The sequence below is a fragment of the Bidens hawaiensis genome, unplaced genomic scaffold (assembly GCF_021521415.1).
Source record: "Bidens hawaiensis isolate Kalapana, Puna unplaced genomic scaffold, B.hawaiensis_p1.1 tig00023205_1, whole genome shotgun sequence".
Lineage (NCBI taxonomy): Eukaryota > Viridiplantae > Streptophyta > Magnoliopsida > Asterales > Asteraceae > Bidens > Bidens hawaiensis.
Window position 1 is genome coordinate 174,997 of NW_027493634.1, and position 6,323 is coordinate 181,319.

A 6,323-nucleotide genomic window follows, 5' to 3' on the forward strand; every position below is an offset into this window, starting at 1 on the left:
TCAAGTTCACAGAAACGTTTCCTTCATGAGAAGAGTCAGGACCTGACTCCCCTTTTGAGTAAAAAGCAGCAGATTCAGGCCTCGAACTTGAGCCTGAGTTAACCTTTGCACCATACATACCAGGGTCTTGTATCTGATCTGTTGGTGTTTCTTTTCGAACCATATTAAGCTCATAAGTTCTGAGCTTGTTTACTGTCGTTTCCAGATCATAATTAGGAAAGTCTCTGTCTTCCCTCATAAGAACGGTGTACATTTCCCACTTCGGTGGGAGAGCATCGAGAAGCTTTTCAACGATCTCTTCTTCTCGGTAAGCAATCGAATAATTGTTAAGCTCTGTCATAAGATGATAGTATCTGGTGATAATATCATCCAGTGATTCGTTCTTCAAATATTTGAAAACGGAGAACTGGGTCTTTAAAAGTTTGATCTTTGATGCACGGATACCCACGTTCCCCTCGAATCTATTTTCAAGAGCATCCCAAAGCTCTCTCGCAGAAGTGTACTTTCTGAAAGTGTGGAGAACCTCTTGAGGAAGTGCCATAGTTATAGCTGCATGGGCCTTGCTCTCGGCCTCATACATTTTCTTTTCTTCGTCCTCCATTTTGCTATACTTCTTAACCACATCACGACCTTCGTATTGCATAGTTGGAGGGATATATCCATCCTGGATGCACACCCACATTTTTGCATCCTGATATTTAATGTATTGGATGAATCTGTCATTCCATGCCACGAAGTCAGTTCCTTTCATCAACCTCGGGGCCTTAGTGGCTGACCCCGCTTCTACTTCCATCTTGACTAAATCGGAGATGTTAATTGACGACATCTTTGCGAAAACACGAAAACCCGAAAATTTAAAAAAAATCTTCCAAACAGCACAGTAGGCGAAGTTAAGAATAACTTCGCTTGAAAGTTAACTTCGCTGGAAAGCGTAATTTCGCTGGGTCTTAAATTCGCTTGACTGGGCGAAGTTAAGAATAACTTCGCTTAGAATGAGCGAACTTAGGAGGTAAGCGAACTTAGGAGGTAAGCGAACTTGGGAGGTAAGCGAAGTTGTGGTTAACTTCGCTTAATCCTTATATCTTCGCCGAAACCCTACTTCCAGTGACGGCAACTTCGCCCGAAGAACGGTAACTTCGCCCGATGAACAAGGAAACTGTTCAGATCTGATTTCGTCAATCTAGCAGTTTCCGATCGATGTAATGGCTTGAAAATGACTGTTAAACACGAGTAAAACCAAACCCAACAAAAACACGTCCCGCGAATAGGTCAAACGAGACGTTTTCTACACCCGCGTGAAATCCCGAACCTCACAATCGAGCCGATGGCTCTGATACCAATTGTAGGCTCCTGGACGGATCGTACACGGGATGTCGCTATCTGCGCAGGTGCGGAATCCCTGCGTAGCTAGATACGAGCGTAGAATATGTATAAATCAAACACACGAGCAATAACCGAAACACGTTATATTGATAACACGAACACGTGACACGAGGTCACTATTACAGACTGACTTGTTAACACGTAACTCGCTAACCCTAGAACTCACGAACTCTCGATCTGATTAACACTACAAACTGTTACAGCGAACAGTTTATATAAGCACGACAACTTCGCCTCAGGAGAAGTTGTCCTTAACTTCGCTTGTTCAACAAGTTCGCTTGAGCGAACTTGTTGACAACTTCGCTTGTTTGACAAGTTCGCCTAAGCGAACTTGTTGACAACTTCGCACATACAAAAACATAAACATAATCATAAACATAATTACATTACAGACTCGATTACAAATGCTAGACTATGAACTACTGACACACATGTACCAACACTAGGGTATTTGATATCTAATAATAATAATGAGTTTAGAAGAGGTGGGTAGACCATGGTCCATGTCTGCATCAGGAAGTGGTCGCACAGACTTTTTTTAGTGAAATGTCTTCAGAAAAACAAACACATTGAAGACTTTAATGTTTGCGTGTGGTCTGCGTGGAGCAGATAAAAGAGGTCATAAAGATTTTTTGTAAAAAAAAAACACCCCCTTACACATTGACATGGGCCCACCAAAATAACAACATAAAAAAGAAAACCCATTAAAAGAAAAAAGCCACCGTTTGTAAGAGCTAAGAGTCGAACCAACGTACAAATCGTCCACATGCACTAAACCTAAGACCACAACGACCCCGCCAAAAGCATATTTATTATTATCGTGTGAAATTAGTAGCAAATATAGCAAAACATAAAAAATCTCCATTGTGGCACCAAACTTCTTAAATATACTAATTAGATAATAGATAAAATAAACAATAATATACTTTCACACCCCAACCTATAGTGAAATATGCCGGGACGCAACTGATTGCACAGTAACTCACAAAATACTATTATTAATAATAACAATAACTAATTATTTAATTTCATATAATGAAAATACATCACAAAATCAATAATAAAGATTATCCAAATAAATTGTTTATTTCTTCAACAACATAAACTATAACTAAATACCTTCTCAACCATCAAACTCTTCAACTAACAAACATGTAACATGTAGAGTTTGATCAACATAAAGTTGAGTGAGTAATACACAAGTTTTGATGTATTATTATATTGTAAATAAACAATTCGTACGTAAATATAAACAATTACAACATTGATGATATATAGCAATTACCAAATAAACAAATGTGTGAAGAAGCACATATCTATACCTGGATAGGCTAGACCGATGGTTCGACAAGGTATGGATTCAATAACGAATAATACAACGGTATGAATGAAACTCCACAAGTTCGATGACAGAACCTGCAAAACAGAACACCGTGAGCTCGTTCCGGGAAAGTCAAGAGGAGGGGGATCTTCCCGTAACCACTATCCGGCGTGAGAATAAGTACGGTTCTAGAGAGAGAAAGTACTTTAAGTAATTGTTGTAATCGGCGAAGTGTGAATAAATACCTAGTGATGATGGATATGGTAATTTAGCCGGTGGTTAGGGGGAATATTATTGGTACAACTGTTCTCTTCTAGAAGATGCTCTTTGTAACAAACTGGACATGCATCCGCATAAGATAGAGCGAGGCAACTAGCCATGTGCACGGTTATAACAACATTGCCAGCTGTCATCTCCTAATTGGCTGTTACATCACGTGCTCTCCAAGAGAGAATCTTCTCGTAAATCTTCTAGAAAGAAGTTAGTTACAACTGATTTGCTGACGTCACTCTCTAATCATTTTTGTACGTGGAAGTATATCATGCGGATGACTTCTAAGGGCCACCTGATCGACCCGCAAATGGTCTCTGAAATTATCCTTTGATCTTACTCTAACTTAAGTTATGTGGGTCCTGGGAATGTTCCGAGTGTGACTTCTGAGGAAGTCCAGAGTGATCTGCGGATGATCCTTCATGGGTATTTTGGTCTTTTCACTACCCTACCTCTATAAGTCCCCAGTCCATTGTTTCTTCCGCGTGAAGTTTTATGTGGGTGAAATTCTGGGCTTAAAGATATTTCGTGGGGATTTTATATTTTTCACGTGTGCTTTGTGGAGATACTTCTTTTTGAAGATAATCATAAAAAGGACGATGTGACAGTCTTGTAGGCGCCGGAAGGTGATGTGACATCTGTGCCGGCTATCAATTGTGCCCTACTATACCTCCTTTTTCGCTTTTTAATTTTTCATGCGTGATGTAGCGTATTCTTACTGAACCTTTCATTTTCTCTTTCCACTATAACCCTCCCATCGCATTAACTGCGATGAGTATAAATATGTCTCTTGGGTTTCTTTTGAATCCTTTATCGCCTTTGTTTCTTTACATTCTCCATTATTTCTCTCAATTTCCAGAGTATTATCCTCCCAATCCTTTTTCGCTATCTTCGATAGTCATCATTGCTTGTTGTTTTCCATTATCTCCTGAAATAATGACTGGTGACAAGAAGACGTCGTCTTCTCCTTCAGTAGAATCCATTGAAATCAATTAGAAAAGATTTGAGTTTGAAAAACTCATTTCTAGTTACGGCATGGCGCCGGAATGGGAGCCGGATCTACTGCTGGTAAACCTCCGGCATGCAAGATGACCTTATATGCAGAATATTTCACTACCGAGAATCTTAGGTTTCCGATAACCAAGTTCCTGGGCAACATCCTTACTGGCAATGTGACCCACCTATCACAGCTTCATCTTTTTGGCCTTATGCGGATTCGACACTTCGAAATCATCTGCAGGGCTAACAACATAGTCCCTAAGGTGGACAAGTTTGCAGTTTTCTACAAGATGAATGTGCAGGGAAGTGGGTTCAACTGTTCCACTACATCGAAGGGAATAGTTGGCACCGAATCTCCCCGGAACGCATACAAATAGAGGATAAAATTCTTTTGGATTACGGAGAAAGTTGTTTCGATAACCATGGTCCGCCGTCCACTCAACGAAAAATTTCCTGATTTGCAACTTGCACGGCATGAAGGACAGGCCTAGTACGATACCTTGGTCAAGACCCCGACCCCAGTGCGTGAGATTTATGAGGGTGCCCTTATTTGGTTGGGTATGAGCCGCATATGGCCGTATCCTGAGTGCAAGCCTTTCTTCCAAAATGTGGATGAGAGTAAGTATTTGTTTTACCATTACTTTGTGACCCTCGTTTTTGATACGTTCTAAGCGTTTGTTCACACGGTGTTTGCAAGTGAAGGATCAGTGCTAAACTCACTGTTTGACAAGACAGTGGGGTGCATGCAGAAGCGCCCGCGTGACCCAACTGCCCTCCCGATCCTGGGCAAGACAAGGGACCATTTCTTGTTCCCAAAAAACTTGCGGCCTAAACCCGTGGTTTCAGAACCTAGGTGCGTTTTCTTTGAACCTGCGCCCTTTGAATGCCTTAACTTCAGACAGGTGATCGTTTTACTGTCTTCAAGCGACGAATCGTCACCCCACGAAGAAAATTATCTTGATGATTCTCCTGAAACGTCGGCTGTTATGCGTGTCGTAGCAGATCTTGAATGAAAGAGGAAACATCATTGCTCTAAATCGGGTGAGGCGGATGACAACCACGCCAATACCGAGGAGGAACATGTGAAGAAGAAGCGGGTAGTGGGCCCTAAGAAGTCAAAGAAGGCCAGTCTTGCAGACCGGGTTAAAAAAGTGGCCCTGCGATTAACTACAAGTAAGTTATTTTATCATAAAACTTCAGCAATTATCGTGTTTTTAATCTTGAGTTTGGCATATTCTTTACTTTTGGCAGAGACGACTGTTATTCCTGATCAAGGTATAACAATCCAAGAACCTCCATCTCCTCCGCAAACAGTTATCATTTCTGATGACAATCCTGGCTCTAAGGGAAAGGACCCGATACAAGATGTTGAAGGCCCGGAGTAAGAAGAGTCTCCACACAACTCTCCACATTCTCCTCCACATTCTCCTTCACACTTCTCACATTCCTCACCACTGCATCAATCAGGTGGTGGAGGCACATCTTATACCCAACAATTTCCCACATCCAGGAGGTTACACCGTTCTTCTGATGCTGATTATTATGGGATGGCCAATCCAGGAGAGGACGACCACTTGCACATATCACGGTGGAATTTAGCCCAAGGGTCGCGTTCACCGAAGTGGATGTCTATGCTGATTTTCTCAGTCAAGGGATCCCGCCGGCGGAGCGCGCATACCAGCGTGGTCATTCACTCCATGATCTTGCCCGCAGATTCAACTTTATTTTAGCCAACACTGTGGCCAGCGGGCATGACATTTTCCGAGAATGGCTCTCAATGGGGGAGAAATGGGGTGAGGTGTCAAGGAAAACAGAGGAAGCCAAGAAGGTTTCTGAGGATCAGCGTTTGGAAGCTAACACTGCAAAGTAGAAGCTAAAGGACACTGAGATCGCCTTTCGGACAGAAAAGGATCGTTAAACCGCTGCAGCTCGTTCATGGGAAGAGGCATGTAAAAAGCAAAATGCCATTCTTGCTGCCTCCCATGAAGAGACCAGGTGCAAGGAAGCTGATCTGGCCAAAGCCTTGGAAGCCAATGCGGCTTTGGAGAATTAGGTTGCCAACCAAGGTAATCTGATTCAAACATATGAAGAAGAGACCATGCTACGAAAGGAGCAAGCGGAAGAGATTGGGAAGCAAGGGGAAGAGCTGAAAGCCGCCAATGCCAAGCTTGCGGAGGAATATAAGGAATTGAAGAGGAAGGCTAAGCGGTCCGAGGAGGAGAAGCAATGGTTGATGTCTAAAGGTCTTTCCCATGTCCGATACCTTCCCCTTCAAAATTCTTTATCTTACTCTTGTTAAAGGTATTTACATTTATTTTGTCATCTGATAGTTGATTGACCATATCAACGA